Source organism: Amblyomma americanum, chromosome 8, assembly GCF_052857255.1.
Source record: "Amblyomma americanum isolate KBUSLIRL-KWMA chromosome 8, ASM5285725v1, whole genome shotgun sequence".
Taxonomy (NCBI): Eukaryota; Metazoa; Arthropoda; class Arachnida; order Ixodida; family Ixodidae; genus Amblyomma; species Amblyomma americanum.
Genome location: NC_135504.1, coordinates 11683419 through 11708771, shown reverse-complemented (window position 1 = coordinate 11708771; position 25353 = coordinate 11683419). Strand labels below are relative to the sequence as shown.

The window sequence follows — 25353 nt, the reverse complement described above, 5'->3', positions numbered from 1 at the left end:
TTTCCTGTGTGCGTTATAGGCTATGACTTTGTCATGGTGGTGATGAGGATGACGATGATTATGTCCTTTAATGGCGCAAAGCCAGCTCTTGGGCAAATTGCGCCATGGCACAAATGTCTACAGAGGGTAGGGTCAAAGACTCGTTCCACAAACATTTCGCCCGACGGAAGCCGAGCACCCATTGTAGCACCAGTGGGTATCAGGCGGCACTGGGGATCGAACCCCGCAGTTGTACGGCTTTGTCGTGCGAAGAGTATTCTCTTGTTTACTTACCTGTGTTTTGTGTTTCGTCATTATAAACCCAACCCTCTCCCTGCAAGACAGCAAACGGGGACTTCCTTTTCGTTAACCTCCTCGCCTTTCGTTATCCTCTCTTTCTCTCTCTCTTGTAGAGGTGTCACTGTAATAGAACAGAGTTTCAACAAGACAGCCGACTTGATCTATAAAAGAAGCCCTGCACCCAGGATTGAAAGAAGCTTGGCGACTGTAGCAAACTGGTGAGGCTCCGTGGAAGAACGGTACCCAGCACGGGAAAACTTCGATCAACCTGTAAAACCGAAATCTCAACAAACCTTCTCCTCACTGGGCAGGAGCGGCGACCAGTGAGACTTAGAAGTACGGAAAGCTGGGGCAAGTTGGTTACTACTATCCATAGTAAGACAGCGCGGAAAAAACACGAGGACGGAACGAACACGACGACACGAACGCTGCTCGTGTCAGTGTTCAGATTCAGCGTTCAGTGTTCAGACAGTGTGCAGTTTCTGCTTTTGCAGAGAAGGGACATAGAATGAAAATAGCGGGGTTGCTCGTCTTGAAGGCTTTGTGTGTGCTCACGGCACACGTAGCTACATATCTAACTACGCAGCTAACTTCACGAGGCATGTTTGCAGTTAACGAGAGACATCACATCATTCGACTGGCTCTATCTGCCTTGAACGCGAAGACCACGACTCGTCTTCGTCCCCAAACGAATACAAGTCCTCTCGTCCAAACAATGCTCCCCGGAATAAGCCTTTCTTTCAGCCCCTTGGTCATGTTTGTACTGCCAAGAATTGCATCTTCCCTGCTCTTTGTCCACTGGGCTAGTAGCAACAGCTCGTTCTACCGGTTTTAGTAACTTCTTGTTTTTCTTATAACCCCTGAGGCTAGTTTCGCGCTTTGTCCCATAGGGAACCGGCGCCAACTGCGCGATCCACCAAAGACCACTCTGACAGGGTCGGCGAGGCACCACCAACTGTGCAACACGCCTACCTAGCCAGCGGCGAACGCCACCACAATGCGGCGTCCCCTGGTGAACAAGAGGTGCCGTGGTAGCAGGACAACCGCCTGCCTCTGCCCAGCGTTTTGCGCGGCTGCAATGTTTTCCCCTACAGCGGGACCACCATTGGCAAGCTAGCAACGTACCAAGCGCGCCATCAAGGACCCACGGGGAGCTGGCCGGCTACTTCGGTCGCATCTCAGCGCCGCCCTAAACTCGTTAGCTCTAGCAGCGCTGGGGGCCGTCTCGAGAGGATTCCGACGTCTACGGGGATGAGGGAGCGGGGTGGGGAGAAAGGGCGCAGGCGGGAGCAGGATGGGGAGAAAGGGCGTGGACGGCCGAGCCAAGACTGTCGCTTCTGCTCCCGATAGAGCAGTGAGTCGGCGTTGGCTCAAAGGGAAAGGACCGTCGCAAACAAGGTAACGGCGTCGGACGACACCGGGGCTTAAGTTGGGCCGATGCCGCCCTGTTGCTTCTTTAGCGCCGGCTTTCGAGAGCTTACTCCTGTTGCGGCCACCAACGAATGGACACAGAAGGAAAGACCAAAAAGAGACGAGACTACTCGCAAAAAAAAGAAAAAAGAAATAGAGAATTGAGAACGAAAGCCTGAAATGAAGGAGCTCAAAGGGAAAACGGTAGGCCTAAGAGCACGACTGAGGAACTTCTGAAGAATACACCAGAGACCAGAATAACACCGCAGAAAAGGCGCAACGCGAGGAATTCGATAAAAAATTTATTCTTCCCGATGCGCAGGCGTCCGACATTGTGGCAATCAGTATCAGCCAATCATCATGATCACCACCATCAAAACCAAATTGCTCTCATTATAGCTCGTACTAATGTTTTCAAACAACGAAGATGTCACATCCTGGCGGCTTGTATGTTAAGCCGAGCGGCGACGTCCCTCCTCCTACACCCATGCTCTGCACACACTCTCAATAATTCACTCAGAGACGTTCCTCCGCCAACTTATTTATAACTTATTCACCGACAATCACTCTGCCGCTGCAGATTTATCCCGCTAGACTTAGGCCTAAGACGTGCCGTACATAGGAAGATGCTGAGATCTGACGCGGGCCGAACTGCTCGGAACACCCACGCGCCGGTGTTTTCGTCTCCGGACATGCGGCAGACGCAGCAGAAAGCATAACGGAGCTGAGCCACGCTGTATTTATCGCGAGCATTTTCTTTTGATCCCATGCGGCTATTCGTTCTTTAATTATTATTTCTCGAAGGTTTTCCTAATTATGTTCGCCCAGTGACACGTGCATTTCAGCGTTTGCCATCTCGCTTACCGCCCATACCCGACTCAGCGGGCTATTAGAAATAATTTTACCGCCAGAGTTTCACTAAGAATATGCGCACCTGGAAAAAGAGAAGCGGATAAGGAATTCAGACGTCTACTGAAGGTTTTATTTCACTACGACCTAAATCGTCGCCATCAGACAAGTCACGTCGACTTAAGTGCAAGTACCTCTCTCTATCGCTAACTAGCTATGTCGTGCTCCAGCCACGACTATTAACCTAGCAAACTTCCTAACCACACTTCTTCATCTGACCCTCTGCTGTCCACTGCTACGTTTTCCTACATTTGCAGTCCACTGCTCCGTTACCCAAACAGACCGCTTGTTATCTGGTTTCCGCGTAACGTGTTCCCCTCCAGCTCATTTCCTCCCCCTGTGCTGTGCAATGTCAGTGCACGTTAAAGATCCCCAGGTGGTCGAAATTATTCCGGAGCCCTCCACTACAGCACCCCTTTCTTCCTTTCTTATTTCACTCCCTCCCTTATCCCTTCCCTTACGGCGCGGTTCAGGTGTCCAACGATATATGAGACAGATACTGCGCCATTTCCTTTCCCCAAAAAACCAATTATAATTATATCATTTCCTCCCCTTTTTATTTGCCCGCCAGGATAGAACGAAAACACTACGAAAGTAAATAATGGCATTTGTGCCGACTTAGGGACGACCGACAAGTGCGGCTGCACTCGCGTCAACTTCCAGTTGAAGAATCTTGGCGCCAGTAAATAAACAGAGAGCGTATGGACGCCTGTAACGAATGAATGAATGTAGGAAGGAAAGAAGAACGAAAGGAAAGAAGGAAGAAAGCAATGAAAAAAAAGGATTCAATGTAAGAAGGAAGACGCAGAAACACGGATGGAGGGCGGGCAATCAGGTGGATGAAGGGAGGGAACCTCATTAATGATTTTATTCACGATGCGTTATCATCTTTTGTTCGGCATAGTTTATTTATGAGTAAGGAACGGCCTGATGGTTATCCCGGGAATGGAAAAAGGATCTCCTAAGGGTTGTCCTACAAAGAAATTATGGACTAGACGCAATGTTTCAACGGGAAATGATTTGTGAACGCAATTTCTTCGCATATCGTAAGATTGCACGGTCACAATCAAAATATCCGCACATCCCGCCTCGGGAAGCTTGTATTTTTCTGATATTCATTGTAAAAAAAAAAAACGTACCCAATTGGTTTTCTATAGCAGTCTTAACTACTAGCTGCGAGCGCAGCAAAAAAATTTAAAAGTAACTTTTTGTAACGCATTGGAAGGTTAGGCCGTTCTTATCAGTATGCTTATGACGACATCTTACAGTATTCCACCATTGCCTCACAATTAAAACTGGTGTCCAAGAAAGCTGCACTTGCGTAACGGGCAAATTTCGGCTCAAATGAGCTTGGCAAGACGTCGCCACCAGCTCCGCAGATTCCTGCGACACTTCGGGCACACTATAACTGTGCCAGTAGCAACACGCGTCTTCCTCAAGGCACAACTTTCCACTCTCCCCGTAGCCCTTTTGAACCGCTAATTCTTGGAAGCGAGGGCCATAAATAAGGTAAAAAGAAAACGAAGAAAAAAAACGAGCGAAAAGTAGCCGAAGCAATCGGTGGCACCGACTAACCTCGTTACGAGTCCGCTCTTTCAGGGTCCCTTGAAAGCAGTGGGTCGAGTTAAGCACGGCGTCGCAGCCGTTACTGCTGCTGCTGCTTGTAACAAATCCAGACTCCAGCGACCACCGGGAACGGGGATCAACGCGTCCGTAGCGCCGAGCGAAAGCGTCGACAGAAAGGCTTCGTCTAGACACGTACGACGCGTACCACGGGAGACACTACAGCAAAACAACAAGAACAGGGGTTGCTGCGGGAATAGCAGCAAGTAGTACACGACGCGACACATGATTAGAGGCGAGGAGTGTGTAGCGGGTTTAGGGGGTGTGAAAGAGGGGACGTCGCGACGCTCGAGACAAGAGAGAGAGAAAAAACAGAGTTCGAGTGAAACACCGCGTCGTGCCGTGGGCCGGCTGGAAGGGAACAGGCAGGCTCAGAGACACTTTCGATCGCGACGCTGCACACTTTCGCGACACTCGCTAAGACAACAGCGAGAGTCACCGCCTTTCGCGAGCCGAGGCGCGTTAAGCTCGGGCTTTAGCTCGCTCGGTAAAAGAAGCGGCGGAATGAGAGGAAGTTCGCGCGCCGAAATGTCGTTTTTTTTTTCCGTTACGCGAAGAATTAGGATTTTTCCGAGAACCCCCCTCCCCCTCCTCCTCTCTCGCCCTCCCCTCTATCCAGTACTTTAGGTGCAGCTTCAACGTTCTCGGTTCGTCGTAGATCTCGAGTAATCCGACCGCGTGTTAACTGCGGACGACGAGCCTGCCTTGATTAGTAAACACTCCTGCCTTTCTCACCCGCCACTGGGTAGAGGAAGCGATCGTGATGGCTGTATTTCACCTTTCCCCTTTCCCGAATTAGAGCGCCCATTCTGAAGCTGAATCAGATCACGTGACCACAGATCACACATTATCTGTAGAGCATCCACAACTCAACACTCGTGTTATTTAGGACTGAGGCCCATGTGGAGGATAACATCCTGATATACCAGCAGGCAAACCAGGCGTGTGGCTACTGCTTATATCGGCATGTTCCTTACGGGGCGGACAAGTGATAGCGATAGCTCCGCCGCACTCCGCTGCCCCGTCCCAAAGAGTGCAGTAGATAACGGAGCGACCACGGCCCCATAGGCAGCACATTCTCGAGGCCGGCCCAACTCGCGTCTGCGCGAGCGACCCTTATGGGGCTCGGCCTACCTGAGCAGCAGTGTCATTTGGCCAGGATGTGACCATGGGATATATTCACTACGACATACTACGACGCAGTCGTCGCTATTATTTCGAAGAAGGTCTCTAGTACAGATGTCGATATGCGCAGACCACCACGTTCCGAACACATCATGGCCAGCAGGACAGTGGTAGCAGGTCTGAGCGCCAGAGAACTCTGAGTCTGGAGTGCACACTCACTCACTCCCTCCCTCCCTCCCTCCCTCCCTCCCTCCCTCCCTCCCTCACTCACTCACTCACTCACTCACTCACTCACTCACTCACTCACTCACTCACTCACTCACTCACTCACTTAGTCCATAAACCTACTGATCAATCGATCGATTATTTGGCATTGCTGCAGTGTTCATGGCCAAGAAGGAACGAAGAAGGAGCGGAAAGAAACTGGGGTAAATGGAAACTAGCGACAAGAACGAACAGGACAGTTCTCTTTGTCCACTACCCAAAACACAAGATCGCAAACGTCTGCGAATAAGTACGCTCAGGGTTCCAGCAGCCGGGTCTCTAAATAAGAGATCGCCCCAGAATCTCCGCGTTCGAACGGCAAGAGACCGGGAGAAAAGCTCATTGCCAGTGGCACCGTCCAGAGTGCTCCTGCTAGGCACGCAACGGCAGCGCAGCGCACTGTTTGCCGCTGCCGGAGGCCGTGCTTGTGAGCTTGAGGCGCAAAGAAGCAGGTCTGGACTTTCAGGTACCGCATCGCCCAGCGACGATGCCAGCAGGAAATAGAATCACCGTTGGCGTACCCGCCTTCCCTTCCAGCCCAGTCCTCAACAGCTCCTCTCTCATTCGCGAGTAAGATTTTCTCGTTTTTTTTGTCTTGCTCTTCGTTTAGGCAACGGTCGCGCAGCTTTGAGGAAGAAAAAAATGGGAAGAAGCTAGACCTGTCTGACCACAACGGTTGCGAAGTTCTTTATAGGCTCAGTGTCTAGAAATTCAGCGCACTGATTGGTCCAGAACATGGATGTTACGCGACTGTAACGCCATCTACTGCCCTCAGATGAAATGTCCAGGTCTGCTTTAAGCATGGATATAATGAAGAAACGTTTACACTATAACAGTCTCGTACTGCGCACAGTGCCCATTTTTCCCTAATCAGACTCCACACTTGAGTGATGTGCTGCAAATAAATTCGCTCTCACCCTCTCTACCTCCATCTGCTCGCTCCTAGAATGTGGCCGCCGTTAATGCCTGCCTAAAAGCTTGTCTTCGGTGCAGGCCCAGCAGCTTATCATAGGTAGTGGCAGGCCATCCTGAATTTTCAGCATGGCCTGCGCTGGTTTAAAAATCCTTAACTGACTAATCATATATACTAAAGTAAGGTTAATTAGAATATGCGAAGCCTACGACAATTTATGGTAAAAAAAACGCACAGGCAACAAATCTGCGTTCGCAGTATTGCTTGTATGTTTCGCTTCAACGATGATTACCTACTCAATGCGTCTCTGAATTTGGTTTCGCCGCCGCCTTTTCATTCCGCTTATGCTTGGGCTTTTTGTGGGTGGACGTGGGTGGTATGTGTAGCCTGCGCACGCACGCACGCACGCACGCACACACGCACACACGCACACACACACACACACACACACACACACACACACACACACACACACACACACACACACACACACACACACACACACACACACACACACACACACACACACACACACACACACACACACACACACACACACACACACACACACACACACACACACACACACACACACACACACACACAAAGAAGCTTCTGAAGCGAGACGCAGCCAATGAGAAGCCGCACCACCGTCGGCATCAATTATCCGTAAATGTTATAATTGCGTTTCAAGCACATGATGGCATGCAACTTCAAAGCATCCTCAAATTATTCAGCCGTCAACGCTAACTGCATTTCGAGCACTTGTGCACGCTGGTCAAAAGAGCTCTTCAATTATTTTTGTTAACTAAATTTCATCTCATTTGTTACTACATCTCCCTGCTACACTTGCTGGGAAGGAAATTAGGTGAGGCCGATGGCGTGATTTCAGGCTCCAGTCGGTTTCACAGCAAGAGCTGCTTAGAGGAGTTTCTTCAAAATTAAGCAGCAGCGGTGGCGGCGTACTATGTCGCGACAGCATATTACCACATTCTGATACGAATGCCATAATTGTAGTACACAGTAATAGAACACTCCTAGATCCTGCTACTTGCTGCTGCTCATTGTAGTATGTGATAAGAAAAATTTCGGTTATTCCATTAGGAATGATCATTGGAGCATGTGGTAAGACAATACTGCCGCCTTTTGTTACGAATACTCTCATTGCTGTACGTGGTAGGAGAACATACTACCACATATTGAACGAATACTCTCACCATATTATGCTGCAAGAGAATAAATACTGCCACATTTTGTAACGAATACTATGTCAATGGATTACGTCGGAATAGAATACTCTACCATTTTTTAATGAATGCCCTGAGAGGTATATCTTGACAGTATACGACCATTAAGAATCAACTTGTCTTTCCCCACATTCGCTTCATTCATTCCGAGGAAGCGGAATAAATGGTGAATGGTGGTAGGCGAATTGCTACTGGGCATACTTGCGCCTGTATTTCTTCACACTGATTTTTCAACTTTTTGTTTGTGCCCCGTACACTAATGCCCATTTGGGAGGTTTGTGCGTATTGCAATAAATAAATAATAGCGCTGCTAGCTTCAGCCGTAAACACGCGGATTGAGGAATGTACCCGTAAAAATTTCCGTAAGTCATTTCGCGCGCGCGAACAAGTACAAAGTGAAAATACAGCCATCCTCGAACGCGACACAGATAACCAGAGCGAAACACGCTCGTCCGCCCACAACTAAAGTTTCCCGCGCATCCTGTTTTGCGGTCGAACGCGCGAAATTCAAAAACGTGAAGGCGCTTTTTCGGTTCCGCTTTAAAAGCAACACGATTCCCGTTTTTATTTTTCTATTTGTAGCTTCTTGCAAAGCGAAGGAAGGAAAAACAAGGCAGCCTCAGTACTCTACAAAGGAATGAACGAAGGGAGACACGAGCTTATTCGCCGAGTACAAATATAGCGCGAAGGTAAACACAGATATCAATTTCAGATCCTATGAAAACCGGAAAAGCCGCTGAATATACATTGCTGGCAAAAAGCGTAGGCGCAAACTTTCCCAGCTAAGGACACAAGAAAAAGGGAACAAGCATTGCAGCTAGTGGCTTTAAAGTCGCCATTCCCTCTACTTTGACTCAGGCAGAGTCCGCGAATTGAGTTATATTTTCATGGTACCTCCTTCCACACGTAGCTAGGCATATTTACTGTTTATTTGCTAGTCGGCGTAGTCCTTCAGTCGGGACGGGACGCGCCTGTAGAGGAGCCACGACTGTATACGGTCGAGGGTTCGACCAGAGCGACTGAGTGTTGAGGGCTTTCGAGAAGCGTTGACTTGAGCACATAGATGGAATAAGTGACACTGGCTGTTTAATGTTTCTTTGTCGACATTTTTTTTTCGCCGGTTTTAATCAAGCAACACCGCTGAATAGCAACACCGCTGAATCCCAACGCGCGTCTGAGATTGCAAAACATGAGAGCCCGCTACAGGACTAGACACACAAGCACACCCTTTTAAGCTGTATAGGAGCGTGGGTGAAAGAGAACCCACGCGTGAGCTAAAATGTGCAGCATTGGGGAAGCTACGGCCAAAGTCGAAATCGGGTAAAGTCGGAGAATGTCCACTGCTGATAGCCCGGGACGAATGGAGACCACTCGTGCTGATCATCATTTTTAAATATTCTCTAAGAGAGTAATGGTCGGCGTTTTAAGATACCAATGGCAGTCACAACGCAGTTACTCCGAAAGGAATAACCCGATCGCCATTTTCAGTCCATTTCGAGCTTTCTAGTTATTTTTTAAGGCTCAAGTGAGTATAACTAGACTAACTGTAGCATTTATGGTCCTCGTGGCTATTAGTTAGTTCGCCGGGCAACTAAATCTGACTGATTATCTCTTTGCGGTTAGTTCTTGTGGTGTAATGGCTGCCTTGAAATACTAATGGTTGATGCAACGCAGTTAGTTCCCTTGTAAAAGGCCTCTCAGAGAAAATTAAACAAGAAAAAGTAAAAGCAAGAGGAAGGCTGTATCAGTAATACTTTTCCTGGCATAAAATCAAATAAATATTAACAAAGAGAAAAGAAAAAAAAGACGATTCAAAAAGAAGAATTCAGTTTCTAGGAGCAGCACTAGAGCTTCCGGAGCATATAGCCCCATTGATACGAACTTTATTCATACGGCGTTTTCGGTTTACACAAACTGGCACCTTGGAACCTTAAACACCGAGTATATTAAAAGGGCACATGTTAACTTATGTTCTGCGTAATTCTATCTCATTTTGGTCTCTTTCGGGTTCTATTTATAAAAAGCATACCGTACTAACCACTGAACTCCTTTTAGTGCCTGGTGTCAAGAACGCAGAGCAGGCGTTTCAATTATCCAGAGCTCAAAGGATGAATAAAAATTTTATATGATTCTGACGCTCCAAAGCAACACCAAGTGCTATGCGGGACACCATAGCCGAAGGTACCAAATTAACTTTTACCGCTGGGACTGTTTACCACGCACGCCGGAATCTCAGTTTACTGGAGGTCTCGAGTTTCGCCTCTAGCGGGTTGCAGCCGCCCTGGCCGGGACTGCATACGCGAGCCATGCTCTCAAAACTGGCCGCTACACGCGTCTGTTGCACTGCGGACAGCTTTTAAGTAGGTTCAACGTCAACTAGAGCGTCTTAATTCCGTGGCGAAGACCTCTATAGTTTCACTTAAGCGACCAAAAGGCGCAGAAAGCTATGCCCGACGTCAGCAGCAATTTGTTTGGTCAACTGGTCGAAGAGATGCCACAGGTGCTATCGGAGTGACGTAGTGCCGGATGTACGTACTTTCCGCGCATGCACCTGGTGCTGCCCATTCTCGACGGGTCTTGGCGGCAGCAATTTGAGAAGCGCGGTCGCCATGCGTTCCCGTGTTCCCTTTCATATTGAACGAAACTGTACTTCAGGACCTGACTCAGTGCTCACTTTTTACGTGACCTGACTTCACCACCACATGTCTATGAACAATGAATAAATGAAATGAAAGAGGCCGCTTATAGCCAGTGCATTGCGCACCTTTGGTGCGCATGCTTTATATGGTTTCTTTTATCTCTCTCATCCTCTCTCTCTCTCTTCCTCGCTGCCTTTCCTTTCGCTCCCTTTCTCCTTTCACATCAGTACTGTTGCAACAAGGTCTGGATTCCGGTTCATTCCCCCTTCCCGCCTTTCATTTTTGGCACCTTCTCACTCTCCGATCAAGTACCTCGCATTTACTCTTTCGGCATTTACCCTCGGTCTCTGTCCCTCTCTTATTATGCAAGAGCAGTCCGTGATTGGTCGCCCTCTTGTGATGAAGGCCAGTCCCTATAGCAAGCACCCGCTGCAAGTCATCAGCCAATCACAAGGCGTCCTTTCACGCTGCACCCCTCACGAACTGGGGCGCCTTACTGGCTGAAGCCGGTCCTTGCCTTCCACAACACTGCAGTGTACGCCCAACGCAGCGCGCGCGTTATAGACGGCGGCGGCGGATGGACGGGAGGGTACATGTAGTAGCTGGAGAAGCGTTGCTCTGGGAAACGTGAAATGCCTTCGGGATGAAGACCTAAATTTGGCGACAAGCCTGCCCGCTCTTCGCACACACGGCCGAGGGCGGAGGACGTCGAGGAATCCCTGGAAAATGAAAAGCAAACGTAGAAGCGAAGGGGGCAAAATTAATTTCCCTTTCCATCCTGGCGCGCGAAGGCCGCTTCTATGCGGCCGCCGCGCTGCGTTATGAGGGTATGGAGCAACTTCGGGGCTTGTGTACGCTTCGCGTTGCGGGTGCGCAAACAACTCCCTCTGGTGAGGCGAAAAAGAAACGATGGCATGAGGGCTAGCGCGTTTGGAAATAAGATAGGAGGTAAACAGACTAGGCGCGCCCTGGGAGCCGCTGCCGGATGAAATTTTGTTTTAAAAAGAAAGAAACCTTTTTAGAAAAAAAAAAAACTTTAAACTCGCCGGTGCATGAAGAGCACGCTCTTTTGGTTGTAATCAAGTGCTTGCCTTTCCAACAAGGCAGCAGCGCGGTGCAGTAGGAAGAAGTAGAAGTAGCGTAGGCGGCTGAAGCGACATCGGAGCGGGAGCTGTTGACGGAAGACGAGTAAAATCACTTATCCAAGAGTAGATCCGCTCGGCTAGCTTCGTGTCCATCGCACGTCGTCGTTTGTAATTATACACACAGTGAGTGCCGGCAGGGGGGGGGGGGGGGGGGGGCAGCTTGGGCGCACATAGCGCTCTTGTCGAACGAGCGTTCAAAAAAAGAAGAAACTCCTGCGCTTGGTGGCACCCGTTAACGCCTGGCTTGAAAATGTGAACTCTTGGAATCCGTCCGTCCTGTCCGTCCGTCCGTCCATCCATCCATCCACCCACGCGCATACATACATACATACATACATACATACATACATACATACATACATACATACATACATACATACATACATACATACATACATACATACATACATACATACATACGTACGTACATACGTACGTACATACATACATACATACATACATACATACATACATACATACATACATACATACATACATACATACATACATACATACATACATACATACATACATACATACATACATACATACATACATACATACATACATACATACATACATACATACATACATACATACATATGCTCATCCTGTTAACACTTGGTCATCTCACTACGTTAAGAGGAATGCGACAAATGTAGCTCGCGAAGCATGAGACGACCTCTTCGACTTGACAAAGAAGCCACCCGCCGCGGGGGATATGGATCAGTGGTGATGTTCAGCTCTTGAGAACAAGGTTGCTAGCATCGTGAGTCTGAATATCAGCCACGACGACGTCTTTTCAATGCAGGCAATAAATGCAAAATGCGTCCGTGTGTCATGCAGCAATTTATGTGCACGTTGAAGAACCTCGAATAATTTAAAATAACACAGTGCCCTCCACTACAGCGCCTATTTATTTGCCTGCCCAGTGTAATTTGATGTTTCCTTCACCCCTTCTCACACGTCGCGGTTCAGGTGTCCGTTTTGTGTGAGACAGTAAGTGCGACTCGTTTATTTCAGAGGTCATTGAGCCTTTCTCCTGGAGAGACCGCGAGTTGACTGATGATGATGACGCTCCGATTTCCGAAACACACCGGTGTACGAAGACAGTACAGCTTTCACCTCGAACATATGCTGGTGCATTTTCCATGAGTAGCGTTGCAGTGCGTCTCCTAGCAACAGGTGTTCATAGGCGGCCAGAAGACGCCCGGAGATATCTCCCGTCTACAAACCTTAAAAATTTGACAATGGCGCTGCAGTCTACCAGTTGTTATGGTGTTTTTCGCCTTTGTTATTAATTTTCGATTTTGCTTTGAGGATTCTGGAATACCAGCTCTATGTTTTCCAAGTGGCTCCGGGGACAACTTTCACCGCTTTTGGTATTTTTATACCTGTGCGTTTTTGTGAACAACAATCAGTTATGATGAGTTGAAGAGGTGCATACGGTTGGGAATGCAGGTAGTTGCACCTGTAACAACAAATATTCAACGTTCACAAAAAGAAAAGCGAAACGCCGATTGCTGGTGTTGTTTGGCTTCCTGTCCGAAAAATGTGAAAAACTTGGGCTCCAAAATTCCGCGATCGCCTGCCTCAAAACTTCAGCCGCTCTGTCGTTCGAGTCTTGCCATCCGATTGCGGTTTGAACATGACAAACATTTAAAGTTAAGTCGTTTGCGTTCGCTGCAGTCAGCGCCACAGGGCTTGAATAATACAACTCGAACAATGGCGCCCCTATATTCGTCCAGCTCGTGGCTCGCGACACGAGGCCCGCGGTAGAAAATAAAATAAAGAAGAGAATATTTCCGCAAGAAAACATCAAGAGACGGCAACACAGGACGGGCACTTTTCGTAGAAGATGCGGCCTCCATAAACCCATTCATTCTATTTATATTTTTGTTTTTTCCTGTGTACGTGCGACGGGGTTACGCGAATAGCAGCCGACGAGGCGAAGATTGGGAGCGACTTGGTGTCGCCTCGCACTAGGCGGCGCAAAAGCGAATCAGAATCAGCAGCAGCAACAAGAGCGACATCAGGAAGGGCCCAAATGCAATGCGAGAGCGGGGAGCGAACGCCATCAAGCAGCGAGCAACGAGCAACAGTAACAGCAACAAGAAAAATCCCCCGCAGAGCGCGTGGCGCGCTGCTGTCTCGTCGCGTCGCCAGTCGACATACAGTGGACCCCGCCATACAGCAGACGACATGAGCAAAGATGGCGGCCGCCGCGCTATTTCGCAGACGACAGTGGTGGCGCTGCCATCGTTCTAGGCTCGCTCTCGAAGAGTCGTGCCGCCGTCGTCTGCTCTGGACGCTGATATCATTTGTTGTTCTTTTATCTCTTTTCTGCCTCGCGTTCGAGCCAATTCTTGTTCTTTCACCCGCGCTTGGCCCTTTCTTTGTTTTTGCGCCGTACGAGCAGTGCGATTTTCCTGGCGAAAGTGGAACGGTCCCCGAACGAACGGCTAAACTGGGCGCTGCGAACAGGAACCCGCCGGGTAGCGAGCCGATGGCGGAAACAAGGGAAATAATAATAATAAGAGGCTCAGACTGGCGGCGGCTGCGCCAAATATGAACAAGACAAAGATGGCGGACAGGAAGTGAGCGGAAGCTTATTACGAGTCGCTTCAGCGGCGAACAGATTTTCCCGCCGGACAGGGAAAAGCGCGCCCCCTTCTAAGGGCGGCCTTTCTCCTTTTGTAAACAGCCGCCGACGTGGCGCCCCGTAGTGGCCGGACAGGCTGACTGCACACATATAGTGTTTCGCGCGAGGTCAGACAAGCGCGAAGGGATTTTCAGTGAGGGAGGGGGGAGCTTGTTGACGATCCGGATGTGTAGCGAGAACGTCGACGCGGTTTTTAGAAAGAGACGTCGAGGTCGGCTGAAACACGCTTCACGGATCTGTCTGTATCGCGCGGTTTGCAAGTGCGGTTTTTTAAAGAGACCGCTGGCGGGTGCACGGTTAACCGAGTTACTCGACTTACGTGAAGAGCTAGGGATATGAAAGCGCCGCGTCTAAGTAGGGCTACTACTGTGAAGTGTGCGACTTGTCCAGAAGCGGTTAAGGCATCTCAAAATATTTGTTGTGTTCTTGCTTCAAAAACACGGACAGTGTATGCATGGCCATGTTTTCAGCTCAATAGCAACAAATTGAGAACGAAGTACTACGGACTTCACTGTGTTTTTAAGAACAGCAAGTGTTGATGAAGGAATAGCAGTGGTACCAGTGGAATAGTTGAAGGAATAGGAGTGAAGGAATAACAAAAAATAGTGCTGGAAGTTTGACTAGATAAAATACCGGTTGTTTTTCACGCTGACACCCCGCCAACTCAGTGGAAAAAGACAACAGATATTCATGTAGCATTTTGGTGCCTGAACTTGTTGCAATTGCTAATTCTCGTAACCTCGGTGATTCCGTGTAGTACTGCTCAGCCACATGACGTAACCGCATGCTTTGCTCTTTCAAGACGAAAGCGCAGTCATGCGATACCACAGAAAATGATGTCGTTAGGAATGGCTACAAAAACTTCTTGTCGTATTCCGGTGCCCACTCTGTCCTCCTTTTGACTGCCACGATAAATATGACAGCGACCGGGATATCAAATAAGCAGTAAAAGGTTCGAAAGGATGGTTTCTTTTGAACTTCAAAGCTGTAACACGATGCCCTACGAACTCGAGACAGCAGCACCGCGTTTCATTTGCAGGGATTGGACAGAGCGGCCAGAGCGAAGCATAGCATCTGGCACAAGCTGAAATCGACGCTTGAAGAGGAAACCAAGTAGTGGGGCCTTAAAATAACATTCTTTTGCAAAAATAGCCGTAAAGTCTCTGCGGCCAGCCTCCCTAGCCTTCTCAGCAGTCGCCAACAGGTGCATACAGTCAACCTCAACAAACGTACATACCAACTACCACATAGTTGAAGGCGTTCGATTTATCGCGTCACAATGAAACCGCCGAGACAAGCCTTGTTAAAATATGACCATTTCACGGTCAACCTTCCCGCAATGGATTCGCCGACCGTTCGAGGTATTTCGCCCCGATGAACTTCTAAGCGTAACTGACCACCTGGCAAAGCCTCGTTTTTCGTATCAGAGTTCAAGCCTCCCTCTTGAGGAGCTCCAAATCAAAATCCGTGCATGATCTGTGGCCAATTACTGGAGACAGAGAGAGAGAGAGACTGTGGAAAACATGTTCCCTCCCTCCGATTCGACGCGGCAGACCATCATCATCTTGTTTCAGGACAGCACCGGCTGGGCGAGGATGGGGAGTCTCCCTCATGGGGGAAGCGGAAGCAGCGACGGGAGCGCCACCTCGAAGGTTACGCGCAAGTTCGCGGAGCCGGAGAAAGTCTGTGGATGGATGGGATGGATGGAAGGTAGGAGCGTCCCCTTGGAAACGGGGTGATGGCAGTTGCCACCATGCTCAGCTTTTTTTCCCTTCATTTTTGTTTAACTATGCTGTAAGTTATTAAAATTCGCTGTTTAATTTAAATACCTCTTCCTACACTTTTAACCTTATGCAACCTTTCTGCTTTTGAGCCACCAATCTTCCAATCGCTTCTTGCTAATTTCCACCGCAGATTTATTTACATTACTGTTGTTATCTCTAAACCCTAGGGCCTCAGGAAGAGTGACTGTGCCAGCATCGACATCGGGATGGATACCATCGTGCGGCCAGCGCCACGAGCGGTTGCAGCGGCACGCTCTCGTCACCTTCCGCGGCAGTCGCACGGAGGTAGGTCGTGCCTTGCCGCTGGACCTCTGGCTCCAGGCAGCGAAGTGAGCGCACCAAACGCGCGCTCTCGGCACCTTCCCCAGCAAATGCGCGGGGATGGCTTTGTCCCAAGAATGCGACGCGCACGGGAAAACCCGGCCGCCATTGTCGGCGCATACAAACGTTCGCCGCCGATACCCCCGAAGTCGCGCCCCTGTCCCAGCCATTAAGTCGAAAGCCCTTCTTACGTAGCCTTCTACTTCCGAGGAATGCCTCGTTGATGTTTCGTAGCCAGTTGGTCCACTCTCTACATTATTTGCAAGTGTAATAAATAGCATATGAGTGTTCACGACTTGTCCGCCCCCCCCCCCCCACCCCCTCCCCGCCCCCCTTGTTCCCTCGAGCACGAACCCCTCCGCGGTTAACGAGCGGAAACGCGGTATCCGCGGAGTGCGAGGGCGGAAGGCTGTCCCCGATGTCCACAAGACCCCTTAATGAAAAACAGTATTTAGCCGCCGTTTAAAACTCGCTGGCATGCTGCTCTGCGTGGGTAAAGGAATTTGGGATAAAGACGGAAGGATAGCGGTGCGGAATGGGTTAAGGTGCCTAGGAGCAGAGTTTCTTTAACAGGGTGGGGACAGCCATTGTTCGATTGGGAGGCACTATGTTGGATCACAAGGACTGCGCAGGCCCCTACAGCGGAGAAAGTTTCTAAAGTGTAGTCCGAAATACGACTTTGATGTCTGGAGTTAGTATTAGACGCTCTCATGTGTTAAAAACGGAATAATGATGATCTGCGCAAAAAATATTTTGATGTTGCTAAATGAGGCCTTGCTTCAAAGTAGCTGAGATGTCACCGTCCTAAGAAAGCTGCATCCAGGTACTCAAGAAGAAAGTCAACGGAGACGCCACCTATGAGTCAGGCAGTCAGTTATTTGTGGCGCCTAGTAAATTTGCGTCCACTACTATATCCGCGGTTTCAGAAGCTCTGGGCAGTTCATCTGCGTGCCGCAAATATAGTAACGGTCAGCTAACCTTATACTTTTAAACCAGTCAGAGTGTCAGACGATGTGTGACCAAGGGACAGAGAAGATCTCAGGCGACCCTTCTACATCCAATTCGCACGGCCTCTGCTCGCACTCCTGCATGGATGCATAAGACCGACATAGCATCGTCTTCGCTCTGCTCTTTATGTGGTGTGTGCGGGAATATCGAACATTATATTATGTACTGCCCAAAGTACAACGCGGAGAGGCATGTGATGTTCGCTTCCTTCAAGAAGACAGGAACCCGTCACAGCACAGTGCAGGACATTGTCTACCCGAGTGGAAACCAGACATGCAGAAGGGAGGCTGCACGCCTTCTTTTAACATTTCTGCAGAACACGGATCTTGTTTTTAAATGGTGACAGCAGGAACGGACTATGGCCTACTGTGATTGAATGTGTGCGTAGATGGTGTCTTCCGGAGTGGACTACTTTATACTGTGAGTGAATGTGTGTATGGAGTGTGGCACTACAATGGCCTATGTTCTAGTGTGACTGAATACGTGCATAGATGTTGACTTCTGGAGTGGACTGTGATGTGAACTGTGTGGATTGATTGTGTGCATAGATGGTGGCTGCGGGAGAGAATGTGTGCTATTATAAGAGACTGTGCGCTTAGCGGGGTAGATGCGGCATTGTTAATATCGAAGGGACGCTGCGGTGGAGCAATTGCCGGCAGACAAAGCAAGGCTAACCTCACCTGTAGCATTCAACACCTCAACCTCAACCGACACATTACCCCTGTTGGAAATTTCGCTAATGGTGTGGTGCAAGAGCTCTGGCTCGTATGGCATTGGGTTGGCTGCTTTGCCGGAAGCTATTTAATCATTTTACTCCGAGTTCTTTTCGGAAACTCAAAAAATATCAGATTTCTTTACTTGGTAATTTTTTTTCATACCGTTATGATTATGCAAATATGTGACATTTTTCTTGTGAGTGCTATAAAACCGAAACAAAATTTTAAAGATGTTTTCAAAAAGCCTTTCCCATGACGCAATACTTGCGAGACGACAAGTTATAAAAGCGCAGTATTTATTTGAACAGATGCTCTAAAACAAAGTACGATGCAACCGCGCAGACTGACGGATGATCCTGCCTCGTCTTGGCAGTGAAAGCAAAGCCGCATCCATCGCCCTCGACAAACGTGGTTGGTCATAGGCGATTTTGGCTGCGCGTCTTTAGCTGCAGCTATGTGTAGGGCCTGGACTTGTAAGTAAGCATATATGGCTACTTCCTGCTTAATTTTTGCGCTTTGGATGTGTCTAATGTCGTGCTCGTGTTCGCCCTGGTTTTTATTCTTTTTAATGTTCTGTTTTGTTCTGCTCTGTATTACAGGATGACCTACCGACTATTCCTAAGTTCTGCGCTGTTTAACTACCTATGACGCGTACAGTTCAGGCCTGAGAGCGAAAATGTAAGGATTAAGGTAAGTTAAGGCAAGGAAAGGTAAGGTAAGGTGAAGTGAGGTAAGATGCAGGTGAGGTAAGATAAGTGAAGTCAGGTAAGGTGAAGTGAGGTAAGGTGAGGTGAGGTAAAATTAGGTGAGGTAAGGTAAGGCAAAGAAAGGTAAGCAGAGTGGTAAGATTAGGGCTAGATTTTAGCAGTTAGGGTTCGCGGTTAGGCCTAGCAGCTGGGATTGGTTGCTGTTGAAGCGATTGGGCTTACACGTAAATCTGGGTCTACAGCATCCGCTGTCATGTGATGCTCGCAATCAGTGACGTCCTGCTGGCGGCAGAAAAAAAAAGTCAAAACAAGAGCGCATACAGCAGCGGTAGGGAAAATACCGACTTAAAAGCCACACTAGAAGCCTTACTAAAACAGTCACGTAGCGAAAGCTTTCCGTGTGCTAGAGCGTATTCAAATAGTTAAAATTTTCACGTGAATTAAACCGAGAGCACAGTTTAAATAGCGGAATGCGGATGCTAAATCACACTCACTTGCTCTTTTGCTATACCTTAGCGCGTTTGGAATATCGTGCGCACTGTGGGCAATGCTTCTCCGCCGCTGCAATATAAATGTGCAGCTGTGCTTGAGTTACAGAGACAGTGCTGCACACGTGCCAGAACTGCCTATTCCCGCAACAAATGAAATTTTTTTACGGTTTTAAAGGACAACCGAAGCGGTTTAAAATTAGAGGAGGTTAAAGGGATCGAATGTCTAAAACTTGCAGGGAAAGCATGAGAAGTCTGTAGGGGCTGGCATTTTAAATGGCGACATAATTGCCAATTGAAACCACGACGACTTTTAGGCTTCTCAGCGCACAGAGCCCGGGTGATAGGGGGGCATCATGACGTCTGGCGGTACATTTCTATCGCAGAAGCTAGCTATTGCCACTCCACTCCATTCCGCACCACTCGCTCGCTCGCTCGCTCGCTCACTCCCTCGCTCGCTCGCTCACTCACTCACTCACTCACTCACTCACTCACTCACTCACTCACTCACTCACTCACTCACTCACTCACTCACTCACTCACTCACTCACTCACTCACTCACTCACTCACTCACTCACTCACTCACTCACTCACTCACTCACTCACTCACTCACTCACTCACTCACTCACTCACTCACTCACTCACTCACTCACTCCATAGCTTACTGATGCTGGAATTGAACAATATATGCAAATAATAGACGATGCGGCAACGACGAATTCGAGAAAGAACTTACGAACATTTTTCACAAAGTTTATACAATCACGAGCGAATACACTTGATTTCCTTGCGATTCGAATAACTTGAACTCAAAGTCGTTGGGTATTAACTTTCCTCCCAATCAAGGCCCTGAAAACTCTCGCTGGGGAAACAATTGAACGCCAACAAAGCTACAAAAAAAGATTTTAAATTAAGGGCGGCGCTGGCATGAAACATAAAGCAGCCGAACTGGCGCGCAGCCACTGCTCGCTCATTTCGCCGTTCCCGCGATATTTGGCGAGAAGTGTTTGTGGTGCTTAAATAAGGACGACCTTTACAATGACGTGCCTTCCTCAAACAATCATTCGTGTTCAAACAATCCCTCTGTTTCCACTTCCGCCTTTTCACGCTCGTCTCTGCAACGACGTAATCCTATAAAGACGTTCTTGTTTTTTGCCTTTCGAACGCACAAAAATTCAACTTCGTCGGCGTTGGTTTGAAAGTTCTAGACGCTGTTTTTTTTTTTTTTTTTGCTGGCTGTACGCATACTCCACAACACTCTGTGGACGTCTATTTTAACGTATCGAATGTCGAGAGTCTTCCTATTATTCGTTTCTGATTTTTGTGACTTATTATTTCTTCTCTTTCCTGCTTTTGGCGAAACATACTACAGCTGCACGTGAGTCGAAAAGCGCTTACTGGACGCTGCGAACGCAAAAAGCACCTTAAAAACTTTAAGGAGGAGGAGAAAATATTCTTTCACGAAAAATGCTTAAAAGAGAGGGCGCCAAGTACAAAAATGATAGACAGTAAGAAAGTTATGAACCTGAATAATGGTTAAAGATGTAAAAAGCGTTGAATCCCACATAACGAAAGGAATATGAGCCTTTAAGTTACCTAACAGCGACACGTAAACCAGAATGATGGAGGAAAAGATTAATTATTTATTAATTGTTAATTATTAATTATTATTATTGATTATATTGTGAGCACAGTGCGTGACCCTCGTCTTCATCTGTGAATATTCATCATCATCTCGCATCTTCGTCTTTTGAGGAGTGGCCGCCATATTTGCCAGCGGGAATAAAGAGCTCGCTTGGTTCACAGTCTCACAATATAAAATTGACGAATATTATTAATTATTATAAGATTAATTATTAATCAATTGGTTAAATGATTAATTAATGTTTCAAGTGTGGTGGTTTTGTTAAACAGGTGCTATTTGAGCATCAGTCTATACAGAGTAAACGCCACAAAACATTCACAAACGCAACTTTCGGATTCCCTCCCTAAAGCTCAGAACGGAAGGTAGAGGAGAAGTGCAACGCACTCTGCAGCAATTCGAGCGCACTTTTTCGTACATACTAGGTCTTGGTACTCAGTGGTTGAGTTGATATTCTAGGAAGAATAGAAAACAATAAAAGCTAGGCGTTGCTGTTAGGAACGTTTCTAAATCACACAAGAAAGACGTCAAACAGCTCGCTCACTTCTGACCTACTTGCAGGTGTCACTCAGAAAAATAAACTACTCCTCCCTGGGACATTCGCACAGCTTACACGGATGAAGAAACCGTGCATGATTTAGGGGCGATCAATAGGATTGATGCGCAAGAAATGCGATATAATTATTTGCACTAGTCAATCATTTCCAATTTCGATTCAATTCCAATTCTGATTCCATTTCCTTTTACCCACCAGGCTACTCGAATTCTGATTCTAATCCCATTCTGCGCAGCATCTCCTATACATTAGAAATAACTTACTTTCAACACCCAGCCCAGCAAGAATACAATTACCATTCACAACTGCATACTTATCTTACCTATCCCTTTAGAGTCCCATCGTTCCTAAGTGTCCATATCGCCAAGTATCTACAGTTCCATTTTTAATATTTCTTTCCTTTGTACTATATGTTATGCTTTTATCTGTTATCTTTGTTGCTTAGCGATCACACTTTTTTATTTTTAATTCGCTTATGCCCGTTAAACATAAGTGGCCCGGCCCGGGATTCTTTTTTTTTCAATTCGTTTTAGCAAGCACCACCATAGTACAACAAAAGAAAACAAACCAACTCGAACCAGTAATTTGCGTATTAGGAGGGAGCGTTTCCTCGTGAGTAGCCTTAATCAGCAGTGCACTTCAAATTGACGTACGCCGATCTGAAGTTTGCTTTCAACTAAGGCTACTCCGCAGAACATGGACAAGATGGAAGCAAACTTGAGTGGATGAAGCGCACAAAAAACACGGCACATAGGCAAAGACGGACACGACACAGGCGCCTGTGTCGTGTCCGTCTTTGCCTATGTGCCGTGTCTTTTGTGCGCTTCATCCACTCAAGCTATGAACCAACTTGCCCAAGAACGTGTTCTACTACAATGGAAGTAAACAGTGTCTTTTCAGAAAATGCTTATTTATTTAGATGCGTCTTATGAACACGTTTCATTGTATTTATGAGCCGGCTGCATATGTCGTTCAGTACAACCAAACAAACCCCGAAAAGACGATAGAAATGTTTTGTCCGCACAAAAAAAAAAGGAACTTCTCCGTCAGCGTCCTGCCATGGTTTGCCAAAGACGCATCGGCACGCGGTTACAACTTTTGAGAACGAGAGCGCGATAATGACGCGCATTACCAACGAGGTAACTTAAGTGTTCTATGTGCCCACCTGGGCGGGAAGCGGCTAAGCTGTAGGGCGGGAAGGGGTGGGGAGGCGGGGCGCTAATACAAGCGCTGGGGATCCGAAAAGGCCACGGTAAAAGCCAAGAGGGGTGACTATAGGAAGAAGACCAAAGAAAATGAGGAGGACATCAAGCACGCTGGTGCGACAACGTCACCAAAACAAATAAAGCTGCCGACACCAGTCGCACCAAAGAGCACCAGCATTACGCCAAGTGACGAAGACATTGGAAGACGCCTCCTAGTTGGAAGAAGAGAAAAAAAGAACAAGCGGCCTAAAAGTACCGCGAATGACCAACCGACCCACAGGAGGCAGCAACAGCGTACGCCAGCAACGCAACGCCAACAAAGGCAGCAGCAAAAAGCAACAGAGGCGGCGAGTGCATCCGACCGAGGGACACTTTGCCGCCACGCATTCCGACCGAGCCGAGGAGCACCAGCAGCAGCGAAAGTTCATTAAGAGAGCTGACGCTTTCTCTCCTGAAACCCTTTGGCACCGGCTTTCCCGCCATGCACATACTTACTTCACCCTCTCCCATGCACGCACCACTGAGCACACTTTCAGCCTAACCCGGGGCACTCTCCCTTCACGTCTTGAAGCATCCTTCACCGCCTCGCCGGACGAAGTGGTGCATGAAGGAAAAGCCAAGGAAGACGCGAGCGCGCAAACACAAATACACGTGCGCATTGGCTTTCCCTCTTTGCAGCCGCCCCTGCGCTTTTTTTTTCGCCGCAGTGCCCAAGCGCCACGGGGGGTAGCGCACGCATCGTTAGGGGCCATTCAAGGGAACGCCACCGGCGGGAACCGCGTCGGCGGGTGGCGGGCTCCTTCGCGGCTCTGACCCGGAGATAATCACGCCGTCGTAGCCGTACTCGTGGGTTCCCTTTCTGGTAGCCACGCGCTGTCTTGCCAGTGTCGTGAAGGCGTGTGGGCTGGTGGGAGAGAAAGAAGGTGCCTCGGAGATGATAATACTGCTTTTCTGCAGTACACGCGTGTCCTCGGCAATGCATCTGCGGGCAACGGAAAGACTAGGCTCTGTAGTTGGCGGAATGGTGCTGCTGCGCCATCTAACGTGCCTTCATGACGGTGAAGCTAACTTTAGAGGAACGGGCGAGGGGAGGAAGCTAGACACGAGGAGAGATTTTCGCCAACGCTAACGAAGCTTGCACTCTGGGATCATATAACGGACGTTGGACGGGGGCGACCGGTCGTCATATGGTACCGCCGTGAACTCGTCATAGCCTCGGTAGTACGCTTCTTGTCGGTCGGTTGTAGAAGCTAAAAGATGCGAGAAGTGCGGTGTTACAAAACACAGGATAAAAAGCGTGCATGCGACATACCGGTGCCACCTATGATTTTCTGCGATTTTTATAAATGTGCTTTTTGATTTATGACAGCTTTTTTCGGCAAAGCATTGTCAGCTGTGTAGCGCATCGGAATACTTAAGCCGTGCTAACTAGTTGGTTGGTTAGCTAATGTAAAATAGTTAACTATACAACTATCACCGTTAGTCTCCTTATTTCTTGAAAGGCGTGTAGCCCGTCGTAAGTAATATCCATATTTAGAATTTCGAAAGCGCGGTTACCCTGGGTGCTGTGGCGCAACGAATTTTGCCACCATCGGTCCAAAATAAATGCGCTTTCAAAAAGCTTGCAGGCAAAACAACGCCTCCAGTGCATGTAATTTGTCGAAATAGCCGAAATTGTTGGACCACATCTCCGAATGTAACTGCATTTTCAAAATGCTAAAAACTGATGTGGGTGATACTTACGGTGGGCTACACGCCTCTTAATAAAAAAAGAAGACTAACAGTAATTGTTATAAAGTTAACTATTCAATATTAGTTAACCAGCTTACGCCTTACCTGCTTTCTGATGCGCAACACCGTTGACATTGCATTGCCGAAAAACCGCTCTTCGAACTCATGAAGGTAACTTCTAAAAATGATAGGACTTCGTGGAAGAAACACTCGGTTCAGCAAAGGCCATCTTAGGAAACCTTCGGAGAGATTAGAGAACAGCCTTGGTGCCCTGGAAAGCGAAGCCTAAATTGAAGGGTGTTGTACCATTTTGCACAACACAGGTGTGCAGTGCAAAGAGCTGTTTTTATCAACTGCAATAAAATCTTTCTAGCGCTGCAGTAAAACGGTGATGACGATCAAGATACCATCATCTGGTTATAAAATATCCCCCACTGGTTTATCGGAGCTTGATTTCCTCGATTTCTCCAGAAATCTTGCGGGCTACGGCCTCACACACAGGTTTAAATCGCCCCTACACGCATCCAGCAGTAGAGGCGCTTCATGGCCGGCCTTAAACAGGGCCTGCGCAATGCAACTGCTTCTGTCATTTTACTATTCCGATGTCTCTCATGCGCATGTCGGAATTTTTCATGGACGCTTATGTTACGACAGGCAGCGATACACTTAACTTGAAGACGTGAGTAAGGTGCCCGTCCTTCGCACTTTTAGACAGCGTCAGCTGTTAAAGAATTTGCAGACCTCGCGTCGCTCGCAGTATTGACGTCATCACCACGTGACCGGCGGCGCAGCGGCACTAGGCGGTGGAACCCGCATATCTTAGCCCCGAACGACTCTTTGAAGAATAGGTCCCCAAATGAGTTCTCTTCTTTTTTTTTTGTTTTCAGCAATTTACATTCCTACTAGGCACCCAGGTGCTGACATGAGCTAACTCTCGAAGGATTTTTTCTTATAAGGTGTGGCTCTGCACTCACATT

At 48.1% G+C, this 25353-nt stretch overlaps 1 protein-coding gene across 2 annotated transcripts in view; it reads right to left on the bottom strand.

Annotated features, from left to right (window-relative positions):
* LOC144100917 (uncharacterized) overlaps nucleotides 1-25353 on the bottom strand; it is a 348220-nt gene that overhangs the window by 144328 nt on the left and 178539 nt on the right. The gene's annotated exons all lie outside the window — the stretch shown is intronic.